Below are 15,634 nucleotides of genomic sequence, written 5' to 3' on the forward strand. Positions count from 1 at the left end.
TTCTATTCAGGTCATCTCCTATTTATATTCCACGTTTTTTTTTATCCAAAGCAACGCATGGTTGCTAGGGTAATGTGGAACCTTGCAACCAGATTGCTGAAATGGCAAATTGGAGAACTGCTGAATAAAAAGCTAACTAATGCAAAAAACACAAATAATACAACATGAAAACCAATGGCAAATTTTCTCAAAATAACTCTCTCTGCGTCATACTGAAAGTTAACTCAAAGCTGAACAACCCCTTAACTGTGTAACTGTCTCCCTGTACCGCATTAGCCTTATACCAGTTATGCAGCACTTCTGCCCAGGGCAACATCTGCCTCATTTAGAATTAGAATTTACATTCACTTTATTTTCCCACAAATGTTCAATGTTTGCACATCTCATTCTGCATATATGAATTTATCTGTGTGTATTTATATATATTTGAGTTGGAGCTGCCATATTAGTTACTGTAGTGACCATCTTTGCTTGACTGTACAGGCTTGTACAGTGAGTTACCCATGTCTCAGACAGGGATATACCCCTTCCTAAAAGTATTGTTTAGTCTCTCAGTCCATCTAAAGAGATGGGACTATTGCGGGTTCTGCCAGAAACAAAGCCAAAAAGGAAATGAGCATCAGACCAGCCAATGCAGTGACCCACAGACATTTGGGGGTGCACATTTGTCTTGTCCCCCCAGAATATAAAATACATTTCGGAACTTTCTACTCTTAAGCAGAAGTGCATATGAATGTGATATTTTTTTTTTTTTTACATTGGCTTAAACCTGGCTTTTTATATGCTTTTCTACTGAGAATGGGAAAATAATTTTATTAATGCAGATTTTGTTTGTGAGTCGTGACCATTTTATTGCTTTGTTAAAAAATAAAAGGAGGTTTTTGGTTTTATCTGCACTGCCATAATGTACCTGCAGGGGGTGAAATAAGCCTTTCTATTGCACAAACTCTTTAAAAGGGTTGTTCACCTTCACAGTATTGGGTTTTTTTATATAAAAAAATGAAATACTGAGCAGATTTGCAGTGTATATGCACTTGTAAAATAATCCACAATAAAATGAACTATTGCCTGAGCCAGTTCAGGTCTGGTAGAGGGTCTGCGACCCTTTATACACTTTACAACTGCTGCAATTGAATATAGCGTATAGCGTGGGCAGTAAAGGAATCAAAGCATTCTGCCCTTGCCCTTAACTTCTGTTTCCTTTTGCTGGCCTGTAATCCGATTTGCTAATGAACAATAAAAGTACTCGCCCTTTACAAGAGCAACATGTTCTTTCTGCAGCACTGGTGTTATATGAGGGACGAGTAGCACACATACAGTATGTATATTTGAATTTGTAGGATTTGAGCTAAAACAGAGCTGTAGAATAAAGTCAGTGTCATTGTCACTCATGTGATCCACTCACCCAGATTAAAGGGATCCTGTCATCGGAAAACATGTTTTTTTTCAAAACACATCAGTTAATAGTGCTACTCCAGCTGAATGCTGCACTGAAATCCATTTCTCAAAAGAACAAACAGATTTTTTTATATTCAATTTTGAAATCTGACATGGGGCTAGACATTTTGTCAGTTTCCCAGCTGCCCCTGGTCATGTGACGTGTGCCTGCACTTTAGGAGAGAAATGCTTTCTGGCAGGCTGCTGTTTTTCCTTCTCAATGTAACTGAATGTGTCTCAGTGAGACATGGGTTTTTACTATTGAGTGTTGTTCTTAGATCTACCAGGCAGCTGTTATCTTGTGTCAGGGAGCTGCTATCTGGTTACCTTCCCATTGTTCTTTTGTTTGGCTGATGGGGGGGAAAAGGGAGGGGGTTGATATCACTCCAACTTGCAGTACAGCAGTAAAGAGTGATTGAAGTTTATCAGAGCACAAGTCACATGACTTGGGGCAGCACTATTAACTGATTCATTTTGAAATTTTTTTTTTCCCCATGACAGTATCCCTTTACACACAGTGAAAGAAGACATTTATAAACATGTGCATGTTGCCTTTACTAGTGGATGGATAACAGAATAGGGTTTATGAGGGTCACATATCTGTAGCCAGATTCATTAATCCAAAACAAAACTGCTCCCTCCGGCAGATAAAGGAAAAGTTTACTCTGAGATTGTTACTTGGAAACTTGAGGTCAGTGCCCCTAGCAGTAAACACGATGTTAATGGATCCACTTGGCATCCCGTATCCCTTCCATGAAGTGTTACATGAACAAAAGGGCACAGAGGTTAATCATAATCTCATTGGGAATTGCTTTAAATGGACCAGGCTTGGGTTGCAGCCAATGTCAATTATTGACCAAGTTATCAGAGTGTAGAGGAGAGGCAAAAGCAACTCCAACAAACATGTTTTGACTGTAATCCAAAATACACCGTCTGTCGATTGCCTGGGACCGGACAGTTGGTTGTTCGGAGAAACCCATGGCCCAAATAATAAATGCAGTAAATTAAATCCACAATTCCAGGGTCATTATGGGCACTCATTTAGGAGTGAGTGGTGCAATTTGCGCTCATTATGCAAAAATGGGAGCCAGTTAGGACCCAGCTGACCTAAATGATATGCAAGTCGATTTTCTAGGGAAACCTTAGAATGAAGTTTAGGTCCAGGCTGGCAGTCATTTCTGGTCATTCTTGCATCAGGCAGCGCATGTGGCACATCGGCACCTGCTATGTAAAACAACATTTTCTGGACCCCTCTACAAGTAAAAAAAAACATTGGTGATGTGACCCCCCTACAACTTTGGTGGGCATGGACCGATAAAAGTAAAAAAAAAACCTTGGTGGTCAGCCCCCCAAGTTAAAAAAAAAACATCAGCTGCCGAACCACCCCAAGTTAAAAAAGGGAAAAAAGATAAATATATAGAAAAGCCGGTATTTTATTACAGAAAAGGTGGCAACCTTACTTGCACCCTCAGGCCTTGTGTGCTTGTGCTTCTGCTGTGTGTGTGGAGGAACCTTTACAGCATCAGACTCTGACCATCCAGGCATCCCTATCCCCCGGCACCATTGCAGTCATTGTGTCACATTTTTTCTGCAATAGAACATGAGCAAGGGGAGCCCACTGGAGAATTTTTATAAATATGGAAAATCATCTTGATTGGATTTTTCTGTGATTATGTAAGCTTTTTTTCCCTGGAAATTCTATGTTCAATAAACCTGCCCCTGAATGACTTTAAGGGTGGGAGAGGAGGGTGCCAAGACCTATCAGCATTGTTACAGCATACCGGAGCAGATTAGGCGTTCCCAGTTGTGTACGTGCATGTGTGTGTGAACACACAGCTCAGAACCATTTTGCTATGTGGGAATTACTAGGAGCCGTTGCTACGTGGGATACACAAATACCTGCCAGGTAAGAGATACGGGAAGTCACCATTCACTAAGCTCTTTGTGGCTGGAGGCCAGCAGGAACCACACCTGCCGAATGGGCAGACGATTGTCAGTTCTGCTAATGTTCTGTCTACAGATAATAAACACCTGAGCACTGAGCATCTGCTTCTAAATTTTTCCTGGAAATGTCTATGACCACAGACAGGTTGGGTTTACTACCAGGGCACAGAATCAGGGACGGATTTACATAGCTAGGCCCACTGCAGAAGATACAAAAATCTTCTGCACATCCCCAGTGTTTTTGAACCAATGTGGGTGTGGTTGGGCAGCATGCTGCCCCCTAAAATCCTGCCGCCCTAGGCCCGGGCCTAGGTGGCCTTTCCACAAATCTGCACAGAATGGCATAGCATTGGCATCTGCCCCTGTAAAACAATTGCTTGCCACCTTGCCCTACCTGATTACTATTCAGTCAGGGGGGTTATATACATATGGCTGGTATGAGAGTGGTAAGTTGGTAACCCTAACACTATTGCTACAGGCCGCCCTTCTTTTTAGGTAGCCTTGTAGCACTTACCTAACTTGATTATGAACATGCAGTGCAGCCCTGGCCAATTCCCTGCCCCATGACATCATTGCTGAACCTCCAAATGATGTCACCACCTGCCCTTGACCTGAAGGCTAGATACAGCTATGCGATACAGAGAGATTGGTGAGTATGTCTCAGTACTATCAGTCTGTGTTGATTATAAGGCAACATCTTCTTATTGTGCTCATTTAATCTCCTCCCCCCCAAGGGCAGACCCTTGTTTATCCTATACTCTATGTACTAGTATCTGACCACTGTGTGGGCCCATAACTCAGGCTCAATTCCCTGTACTACTTTTGTTTTGTGGCTTTGAACTGTATGCAGCTCTTGGATTTATTTTAACAGGAACCAATAGGTGAAAATGCTCTGCATTCTCCAGGTAAGCTCCAGAAAATATTAACAGAGCCAGAGATATCTTACAAGCTTCCAGTCCAGCCCCTCTCTCCACTTATATAGGGTACATGTACCACCCCCTCACTATATACTCTGGGTCTTGGCTGCACTGCACTCTACTGTTGGCCAGGACTAATTGTCCACTAGAGGCCCTGGACACTGCACATGACCTTTAATTATTTGCTGTAACTGGCAACAGTATGTAGGGTTACCACTTGACTTTCACAAAAATGGGGCAGAGTTTTAATATCAGAGGTGGTTAGTTGCCAGATTGTTTAGGTTTCACACTGCTCAAGCCTGAACAGGCAGTTGTGACCAGAAAAAACAAACTATTTGGGTGGCAGCTCCCACTTATATGCATGGAAGTAAATAGGCAGATAAATAATACTCTTTGGGCAGGAAAAGGAAGTTGGTATAAACCAAGCCTATAAATATGGGTTCTGCTTATTTGCTTACAGTAACTAGTTAAGAATAGATGACATGTTTTATATTATGAGTAATATTCCTAATGGGGAGGGGGGTTGGGAACATGGCAAAAACTGATGTGGGCGTACACAGGGTTAGACTTGCCACAGGAACACCTGGAATAATTCTGGTGAGCCCTGCCACCCTTACCTTGTTGGTGGGTGGGGTTGCCACCTGGCCAGTATTTTACCAGCCTGGCCGGTAAAAATTATGGCTGTTCCCGATGTTATCGATAGGGAAAAAGATTAATATATAGGAAAGGTGGCAACCCTATTGGTGGGGTGTCAGAGACTGGTAGAGTGCAGTGTGGGGAGGATTGATGGTGACAGGTTGCGTGAACAGCGACAGCTGGGGGGCAGAACTATTTGGTGAAGTTGGAGGGTGGATTCAGAAATGGCTGGGTAGGAGGGCCCTTGGGGTCAGGTTTTATGGTGGGTGCCAAGACATTGGTGGACCCCAACACTGATGTATCTAAATCATTGGAGCCAGACACATGTGAGTGACGGGGGCTGCAGGGAGGCAACTCATGGCAATAGTGCAAGGGAACTTTTTAAAGGGTAACTGAGTTAAGCTAACTGGAAAGTAGTTGAATGAAAAAAACTAAGCACATGTTAAAGATGTAGGTTAAAGATTTTAAGTGGAGATGACAACAGAGAGACATTTATAGGGATAGAAGAATTAAAGAAGACATTTGGGTACTTTTAAAGTACTTTAAATGTAATTGCTATTGAAAGAACATCTGTCTGGCTCTTCATATTCTCTGACTAATAGTTCTGACACCTGAAACAAGGCGCATTAGGAGACCTGGAGGCAGGTCTGGACTGGGAGTTGAAATAGGCCCTGGCATTTCAACTGCACAGAGGCCCAAACAGTCCCCCACCAGCCCAATAAATAGTGACTGTCTATGGCATCTTACAGGAGCCCCTCTTGCATTTGTCAGAACCCACAGATTGCCAGTCTGGGCCTGCCTGGAGGAAAATTAACCTCTGCTACATTGTTTCAGAAGTCAACTGCACTGCTAGGAGTGTAGCCAGGACATTATAATTTAGTCAGGGCTAGACCAACTTGTTGCCAATCGGAGCACAAGAACATTGCCATCATCAGACCAACCTATAGTCAATAAGAGTATTAAAATTTAGTCAGGGCTTCATCAACCTACAGCCAATCAGTGCATTAGAATTTAGTCAGGGCTTCATCACCTATAATCAATGGAAGCATTGACTACACCAACCTGTACAATTTACAATGATTTTGAATGAGTTGCCAGTTGGGCATGTATTTATGTAATGAATTGTCCCTGTAGATGTAACATTTTTAGTAGCAGATTCAACAGACAGGCAGAAATAAAGGATAATAATAAATGTCACTAATAGATGGTCTCATTATAAGGGTGCCAGTGATTAATAAGGGGTTGCTTAGTGGGGTTCTCCATTCCTTTGTTACAGACTTCACATCATCAGTGTAACACTATAGTTCTTTAGCAGTGATATAAATACCGAAGGTAATGGTAGAAAGGTACAAGGGACACCAGGACTCGTGTTCTACTGGACACACTGCCTTATTGGCAAACATTAGCATGCACCTCCTGCACCTGAGAGCAGGAACGTTATAACTATGGGCAGCCCAGCAGGTATAGGGTTGCATTGCTGCTGTGCAGTGCTTAGTTTGATTCCACTTTCTGCCAGGAGTGTATATCATCTCCCTGCATGGTCCATACTTGCATATTCTTGCACCACAGTAAGTAAAACCATGTTCTGCAGTATATTGTGTGCAGCTTCATCACACACTGATATTTAGCTGATTTGGGTAATTCGCTTACACAAATTACAGTTTTTGTCAATATGATTAATGCTTTATAACTTTCATAACCTTATACTGTACTACCCAAAGGAAACGATATGGCAGCCGCCACCCATGTGTGCATGGCATAGGGGGGTATGGATCAGTTACAAGCTGAACATAAAGTGACTTTGCTCTTGTATCAACTCTGCTTTGTCCTATACAACTTGACTTGAGTCCCTGCCAGACTGTAAGCACATCTCTATACATGGAGCTCTCTTTCTTCAGAAGGTAAATGTCACACATCTGCCATGGACTCCAACTGCTGATACGCCAGCACCCACCTGCTGGGATACTGTGCTGAGCATCTCGTTCTTTCCCATTTAGCTTATGTGACTTTATGTGACTTTGGTAGAACAGATTTCGGAAGGAGTTACAGTCTTTTAAAGGGAGACTGTCCCCGTAGATTTTCTATGTTGTAAAAATGGAACTTCGTACAGGGAAATACCTATACTGGATTAGTTGTATAGTAGTATCTCTGTGTACAGGCTATTTGCAAATGCATGGGGCTGTTCCTGCTGAATAGTGATGGGCGAATTTATTCACCAAATGCGAATTCGCACGTTTCACCACTGGCGAATAAATTTGCGAAATTGCCAGATTTTCTACGCTGGTGTCATTTAAACGGACTCCCATTGACTATAATGCACGCCAAATGTCGCCGGTGTCAGAATTGATGCTGGCGTTGCAAATTTTTTGCCTGTTTCATGAATTTCACACGAAATTCACAAATTCGAAAAATTCGGATTTCTTGGCGAAGCAAGATGGGACAAATTCGCTGATCACTACTGCTGAACTGTCCTTAGTACAGAGGAATACCTGTGCTGCTATAGTGTTATGGTATCTCTCTGTACAGACTATGAACAAACATATAGTAGCCTGGGGTGCACAGCAGAGAGATATTGCAGAATGCCTGATGGAAATCTTCAACTGAATTATGGCTCCATTGTCTGGCACTGGGTTACAGGGCAACATAACAAGGCAGAGCCTAAGGAAACCAATGTATTTGGGGCAGAGGCCTAAAGACGGCAGCTTTTCTGGGGATCATGTTTCTCATTGTCTCATTGGATCTTGGCAGCTATTCCTGCAAATAATTTGCAAAAGACGCTACCCCCCCCCCCCACAATGTGTCTGTTTCTCTGCTGTAAAGTGGACCTGTCACCCAGACACAAAAATCTGTATAATAAAAGTCCTTTTCAAATTAAACATGAAATACAATTTAAATGTTTTATTAAAGCATTCATAGCAGTTGTAAGCTCATTTAAAAATCTCAGCTGTCAATCAAATATTGTCTGCCCCTCCTCTATGCCTCAGACATAGAGGCGGGGCAGACAATTACTTTCACTTTCCATTCAGCACTTCCTAGATGTCACTACTTTTCCCACATTCCCTCATTCTCTTCAAAGTTTAATTGTGTAGCCAGGGCATGGGGATGGACAGCAGGTCCCCCATTCTGGTGCACAAACAAGATTCTGAGATGATACAAGGCTTGTCTTAATAAAAGTGGCCACAAAATGGATCCTGCCTACTTGCTATAATTATGAATTCCCAGACTGAAGGAAACAAGATTCAAACAATTTATATAGTGTAATTAAAGTTCATTTTGCTTGACTAATGTGATAAAATAGGATTTTGAATACATTTTGGGTGACAGGTCCCCTTTAAATAAAATCCATCGTTAGGGGTGCATTGCATATAGGACAGTCTCTTCTGTGGCACTTTAAAAGCATAGTGAAAAAAACCTACCATAACACTGCCCCTGAGAATGGGTGCCACATAATGAAACCCAAGTGTGACTGAACAGGTCTAGACCTGGTGTGCATGGGTTAAATGCATGACTGTGTAGAGCAACTATGGCATCTCTTGGCTAAGCAGAAAGGCTGAGATAAAGTGCTTACCAAGCAGATATTTTGCAGGGGTTTTCATACTTCACAATCTACTACTATATTTTCCCAGGGGGGCGAGATATTAAAATCGTGATCACTAGAACTCGCCTTTTATCCAAATGTCGCTGCAGGCTGAAACAGATTGCAGAGCAAATAGGCTCCTGTTGCCTCTAGCAGCAAACTGCAGAAAAAGATCCTCAATATTAACCTTTCTTTATGGAGTTTCCTGAGCGCATTTGCAGGACGTCTGTGTCGCCAAAACATCTGTGGATTTTATGATTCCCCCCACTCTGCAAATCGCACTTCCCCGCACATTGCACCTTTCAGCCCCCAGCTTCACATTACACATTCGCTGCAGACAAAGGGGAGATTTAGGAAGCGCCAGGCCAGATCTCACTGAGAATTCCAGAACCAAAGAGGGTCCCATTGCAGAGACCCAGACACCATCTATAACAAACAGAACATAAACCTCATTGTTTGCCGCCAGAGCTCAATTCTAACCCTTTCAGCTCTGGAGGGGCCCAACATGGGGTGTTGGAGCAACCTGAGTGTTTAATGGGGTGTTGGAACAGATTCATTGAGTGGCGCATAAATCTCATCAGAATACCTGTTATCACCCCTATGTCAGCAAAGCAAACACTCTACATCTGCTCATGCTCTACCTCTAAAAAGAACTGGGAGGTGGGCATACAGAATATAAACCAACTGCTTTGGAATCATGTTCATTGTTTATGTACATAACCACCAAAACACCCTAAATTAGGCCTGTCTTACAGTATATGAACCCAATGATATTCAAAGCACAAGAGAAAAGAGAAAATGGTTTTGCAGATATTATGTAGCTATCTAGTGCTAACTAACAATTTTTCTGTAGGGGAAATGAGAGCAGAGCAGGCAGTAACCCTTCAATACTTTCCCATTGTCTCAGTCCCTATATATTAGGGGCCTATCGATTGCTACCTTATGATGCACAGTTAGGTAGCAGTGGCAGCCAGGGGCTCCATATAACACTGAAGGATGGGCTGACTTCATAGACCCATTTACATCCTGTTCATTGCATTTTGGGAGAACTTTTGAGGGTAGACTATCACTGTTGGGGTTGTTTTCTCTGGAAAAAGAAGCTTGAGACTGGACGTGATTACACTTCAGGCTAGAACTCCTTAACGCGTCTGGAGCCGATGGTGCAGTTAAGGAAAAAGGTAAGCATCTAAATTTAAAAAAAAAATAGTTCAGGAGGGGCAATGGGGCACTACAAGTGGGAGGTTTGCTTGCAGTTTTCAGGGGTTGCCTTGTCCTTTAATGCAACAGCAGGACAGGTAGATCATGTGCTTATTTTTAAAACTGGCTTGACTTCTCTAGTGTGTATATTCAAAATGTTAAGACAAATAAAGGTTATCAGGATATATATATATATATATATTCTACACTTTGGTCATTTATCTATGGTGGGACCAAACTGTAAATTATATCCTTATAAATAGCTCTCTTCTACGTCATTATAAACACGTCGTTTTATAAATTGGTTTTATAACATGATTATGTATTAGATACTAACCTAGACACTTTATCTAGTATCCAAAAAATGCGTAAATGAGCAACATTCATTTAATCCGCAAGGGACCCCTCGTGAATTAAATGAATATTGCTCTTTGATATATATACACATATTGTCATGATATCGGCACTCTCGACAAAACCATTAATGTGCCTGGGTGCAGAGTCATCAAAAATATCACTATAAATGGGGCCCGTTATGAACTATGTGTTTGAGATGCCCAGCTGCTACATATCTCACTCCCAACCCTACAGTCAAGCACATGAGCCGTTATTCTTATTTTATTACCAGCTCTTTCTATTTCCTCCTGTCTCAAATGACTTCACATTTTTCTTCTTCGTTCGGATCCCAACTACTCATAGCAAACAAAGGAACATGGGGGGTGGGGTGTAGAGAGTGATGTTAACATTGGGCCAATTTCTCCATATCCGCTCTGACAAACACCAGGTGACTTTGATTCACTAAACGCTGATCTTTTGACCAATTTGTGTTAGAACCCCCATTCCCAAAACTGTGGATTAGAGATAAAGTATTTCCCTGAATTGGGTGTTATTGAGCAGCCCTCCTCCTCTCATCTAAGTTTCCTGCATAGAGAACACCATTGAGCTCTGTACATTAAACAGACATTTGGAGATTAAAATTAGTGGGGGTGTTGATACAATTTGTTGTTTATTCACAATTAAAGGACCTGTGTAATTTTTAACTTTAAAGCTTTACCAGGTCAGGACAATACCTTTACTGTAAGCCATCGTTGGTTCCTAATTGTGATAGTTCAGCTAAATCTAGAATAGAGAGCTGATGAAGGCAGCACACTCATTGGCTGCAGCCCTAGGACTTCTGACTTCTCTCCTTGTGGCTGTAAAAATAAAATATTGAAGACCAACTAATTGTCTTGTTCTGTGATGCTGTCAGGCACAGACTCACAATATACTGTGTATATATATATATATATATATATATATATTGTGGTGAGGTCACAACTAGGATACCTGGGAAAGTCAAGGACGGAGCTTATTTAAGTCCCAGGTTCCTAAGTGCTCTTACAGACGAGCGTTTGAAGCTGCGCTCCCCTGCGTTCCATTTTTATGTGTTCAGCCGCAGGACAGCGCAGGAGTAGACGCATTCAGTTTTTTTCAGTGGGGCTGTACTCACACAGGCGCATGTAGGCGCCGATTGCAGGAAAAATGCAGCATGTTGCGTTCGGCGCTTACATGCGCCTGTGTGAGTACAGCCCCACTGAAAAAAACTGAATGCGTCTATTCCTGCACCCCCCTGCAGCTGAACACATAAAAACGGAACGCAGGGGAGCGCAGTTTTTCGTATTTTGTTGCATCTAGCCACTTCCTCAGAGCCACTTCATAGTTCCATATAGGGCGAATAAATTCGCCAGGCATGGATTTGCGCCGAATTTTCGCGTTTTGTTGCCACCCCAAATATTTCTCACGAAACTGCATCGAAAATAAATGCCTTGTAATGTAATAAAAGATACAGCTATAAAGTACGAATGAAAAAAAAAACAGATACGAAAACTTCTAAAAAGTCGGGTTGTTTTGGGCAATCACTAGTAAAAAAAATCCGAAAGCTTATAAAAGTCTGAATGGCTGAATAAAGGTCCAGTGCAGCTCCCACTGACTTGCTGAAGTTTTGTTTTTGGTGGTTTTTACACTTTATAAATATTGAATTTTTAGAAATAATGAAATAAAAAAACATACATTTTTAGAGAAAAATTTGATTTTTAAATAAGAAAGAAATTCGAATGTTAGTAGACAGGCCCCATAATGTTACAATCAATGAGAATGAGGAATGAATGTATATTGGGTAATTGCTTAGAATAATATTTTCTTTCATTAAACAGAACTTTATTTTTGGCATGAAATCTTCTTTAGGCCTTTAGGTTTCATGCCAGTTTATTTTTGCGTCTGCCCTATTTTCGGCGCAGGTTATTATTACAATCTCGCTACTTTGCAAATACCTCCAAGTGAATTCAGCAATAAAGGGATGGCGGCCAATTCTGCTCATTTAAATACCATAAGAAAATGTGGTTTCCACAGGGCTGCAAGTTGAGGTGCTCTCCCTGCCTGACACATGTGGGAAAAATTAGCTTTTAAGGTTCTTCCAGAGTTTTATTCACATTAACTGCTTGAGAGCAAGGAAAGGGGCAGATAGCCTATAAAGACAGACACAACCATATATTTGGCACTGCGATCATAGGGGGAATGTAGCAGGTTTTCTCCCTTCTGACACCAAAATTGCTCTATAGTAAGAATTATGGCACACCTGGTGCTGTTTTACCCTGAGGAAATTGGCTTTTCCATGGGCAAACAAAATCATGTACAGATGTCTGCCTCTTCATTTTATTTATTTTAAATGATGTAATTTGAGTGTCATCTCCATGGCAGTTTACATGCAGGGTATCTTCAGATGTTTAGTCAAACACATGGAGCACACTCTCCCTGCAGGTAACAAAGTTACAAGAACAAAAGCTTGTAGCTGCCATATCTAAAATGCCAGTGTCGGGATTATATTTTCTGTATATGCACCTGTGGGCCCATCACAGCTGTTCATTGGACACTCATCATGGCCGCTATCAGTAATCATGGGGCCCTATACTACGAAGATAGCAGGCCGGCCTCCCAGGGAGTCCAAATAATTAGCCCATTGGTCACCTGGGCCCCCTGGGTGGTCCCTGCAAATAAGTAAAAGGGGTGCCCAATAAAAAAAAAACCTTAGATGGAGTGCCGCAACCCAATTAAACCCCATCCACTTTCCAGTAAGCCCTGCCCCTTTTGTGACCAGTAAATTGTATTTTTCCATATTGGGGTCCCCTTCTTCTATAGGACTTCTGACTGCAGTATACAATGCACCTTCCACATGGCAGCTGCCCCTCTCTTTTGAAATCAGTGCTTGCACAGACTTTGCATGTGCTTTATATGTAATGGAATGTACCACGTGTGATTTTACACTAAAGCAAAACAGGCAATATAGACAGTCACATGAGTGCCGAGTCTATGAAAGCAAGAAAAAAGAATACCTCCTGGTTTCAAGCATCAGAACCAGAGAACAGAAAGGGACAGATAGGTACTGCTCTCAAGAGCAATAACATACAGTAATTGTAAACCCAGTTAGGCTTTGTAATAAATGTCTATTCGGAAGTTGCTTAGAATTATACACCCTACGGACCTAGGGGTGGCAAAATTTCAAGGGCGGCAGGCACATTTTGGGGACCATTGCAGAGCTGTAGCTCCCCATCCCCAGGGTATGTGCGAAAGCTGGCAGGTGCTAGGACCAGGTGGCCTAGGGGCGCCAAATAAGGAAATCCAAGCCTAATTCTTTTCCCAGTTGCGACAAAATCATGAGTCAAGTTGCTGGCAGTTTTCCTTTGCTCTGATTGGCTGATTTCAGAATGAGTCACAGCATGTTCAGAATCAAAATTGACTCATTTCATTGTCATTTGGTCTAAAGTCAACTGATTTTAATGGTGCTACATTTTGAACCAAATCAGGGGCTCGGTGTATCCTTAAGAGGTGGTTCAACTTTAAGTTAACCTTTAGATTATTTTATATTATTAATAATTCATTATTATTTCAGTTTTCATTTTTTACGTTTTATTGTTTTTTTTTTTTAATTTTTTGCCTTCTTTGGACTCTGTCCAGCATTAAAATGGGGGTCACTGAACCCATTTGCTCTGTAAGGCTATACATCTATTGTTATTACCGCTTTTTATTGCTTGTCTTTCTAATCAGGCCTTTCCTATTCACATCCCAGTGTCTTATTCAAATCAATGAATGGTTGCTAGGGTAATTTGGACCCAAGCAACCAGATTGCTTAAACTGCAAAATGGAGAGCTGCTGAATAAAAAGCTTATAGGGGTGGTTCACCTTTAAGTTAACTTTTAGTATGTTATAGTATGGCTAATTCTAAACAACTTTTATGTTATAGTATGGCTAGTATGGCTAATTCTAAACAACTTTTCAATTGTCCTTCTTTTTTATCGTCTTTATAGCTTTCAAATGGGGTTCATTGACCCCCATCTAAAAACAAATGCTTAGTAAGGCTGCAAATGTATTGTTGTTATCACTTTTTATTACTCTTCTTTCTATTCAAGTCTCTCCTATTCATACTCCAGTCTCTTATTCAAATCAATGAATGGTTGCTAGGGTAATTTGGACCCTAGCAACCAGGTAGCTAAAAGTTCAAAATGGAGAGCTTCTGAATAAAAAGCTAAATAACTGAATAACCACAAATAAAAACCCAAACGTGAACAAGCCCTTTAATAACTCAAAACCAACAAATAAGAAATGAAAACCAATTGCAAATTGTTCCAGAATATTACTCTCTACATCATACATCAACGTCCTTTAACTACATGTAACATTTCAGTATTAAGAAGCAGCAAGATAACTGACAGTGCTGGAAATCACATTCTCATTGGTCAGTCAGTACTTTTCATTGGAGGAGCCACTTGCATCATTACTTAAATAATAATGCTGCCATACTGCCATCATGCTAAGAGTTAAAGGAACAGTTTCACCAAAAACTGAAAGTGTATCAAAGTAATAAGAATTTAATGTACTGTTGCTCTGCACTGGTAAAAGTTCAGAAACACCCCTATAGTTTATATAAACATGCTGCTTTGTGCCATGGGGGCAGCCATTCCAGCTGAACAAAGGAGAAAAGGCACATGATATACAGCAGATAACAGATAAAAGATCATTGTATTCTACAGGTCTTATATGTTATCTGCTAAGTGACCTATGCCTTTTCTTCAGCTTGAATGGCTTCCCCCATGGTTACACAACAGTACATTATATTGTAATTACGTTGATACACTTTAATTTTTTGGTGTTACTGTTCCTTTAAAATCCCAGTGTACCTCCCATTTAATAATCCAAAAAATGACAACATGGCCGACATTCCAGCCATAATAAAGAGTGTGTTGGAAGGAGAGCCCTCTCGCTGCTCCATTGCAGAAGAATGCGAGGGAAGTCTGGCCTAATGCGGCTGATTTGAAACACCTGCTTGGGAATCCGAGGCCATGGGCAGCAAGAAGTCACAGGCGGCTCCCGGCATTTATATATCTTGGCACCGAAATCCACACAAAAGGTACAAAAAAAGAATCCATGCTGGTAATGGAAATAAGGGAGGCTCCGGGGTGAAGACTACAGTGGCGTTTAATGTGAAATCCAAATCCCAATCTGTTTGGGAAAACCGCCACCTTTTCTCCTACACACAATTTAATAATTCCCTGCAAGTTTTCCTCAAGCCTGCCTCCAGTGGTGATGGGGCCCCATGCAAAATAGTCTCTCAGGGGTCCCACATTTTATATCAAGCAGGGCTGCCCAGGATTCAGCTGCAACTCTTACCAACTCCTAAAGCAAAATTCCATTGCTCGGAATTGTAATGAATAGTACTAAAACTAAAACAACAGCAATGTTGGAGTGTCCTGAAGTAACAGACATAAAGTTGTTTTCCATCATGTCAATTTGTCTTACTATACACACCAATCAGGGAAATCTATGGGTGCTCAGCTGCGTATCTTTGTTTGCATCCCCCATTGCAGATTTCTGAGCACTGATTTGGTGCCAGGCT

The sequence above is a fragment of the Xenopus laevis genome, chromosome 9_10S (assembly GCF_017654675.1).
Source record: "Xenopus laevis strain J_2021 chromosome 9_10S, Xenopus_laevis_v10.1, whole genome shotgun sequence".
Taxonomy (NCBI): Eukaryota; Metazoa; Chordata; class Amphibia; order Anura; family Pipidae; genus Xenopus; species Xenopus laevis.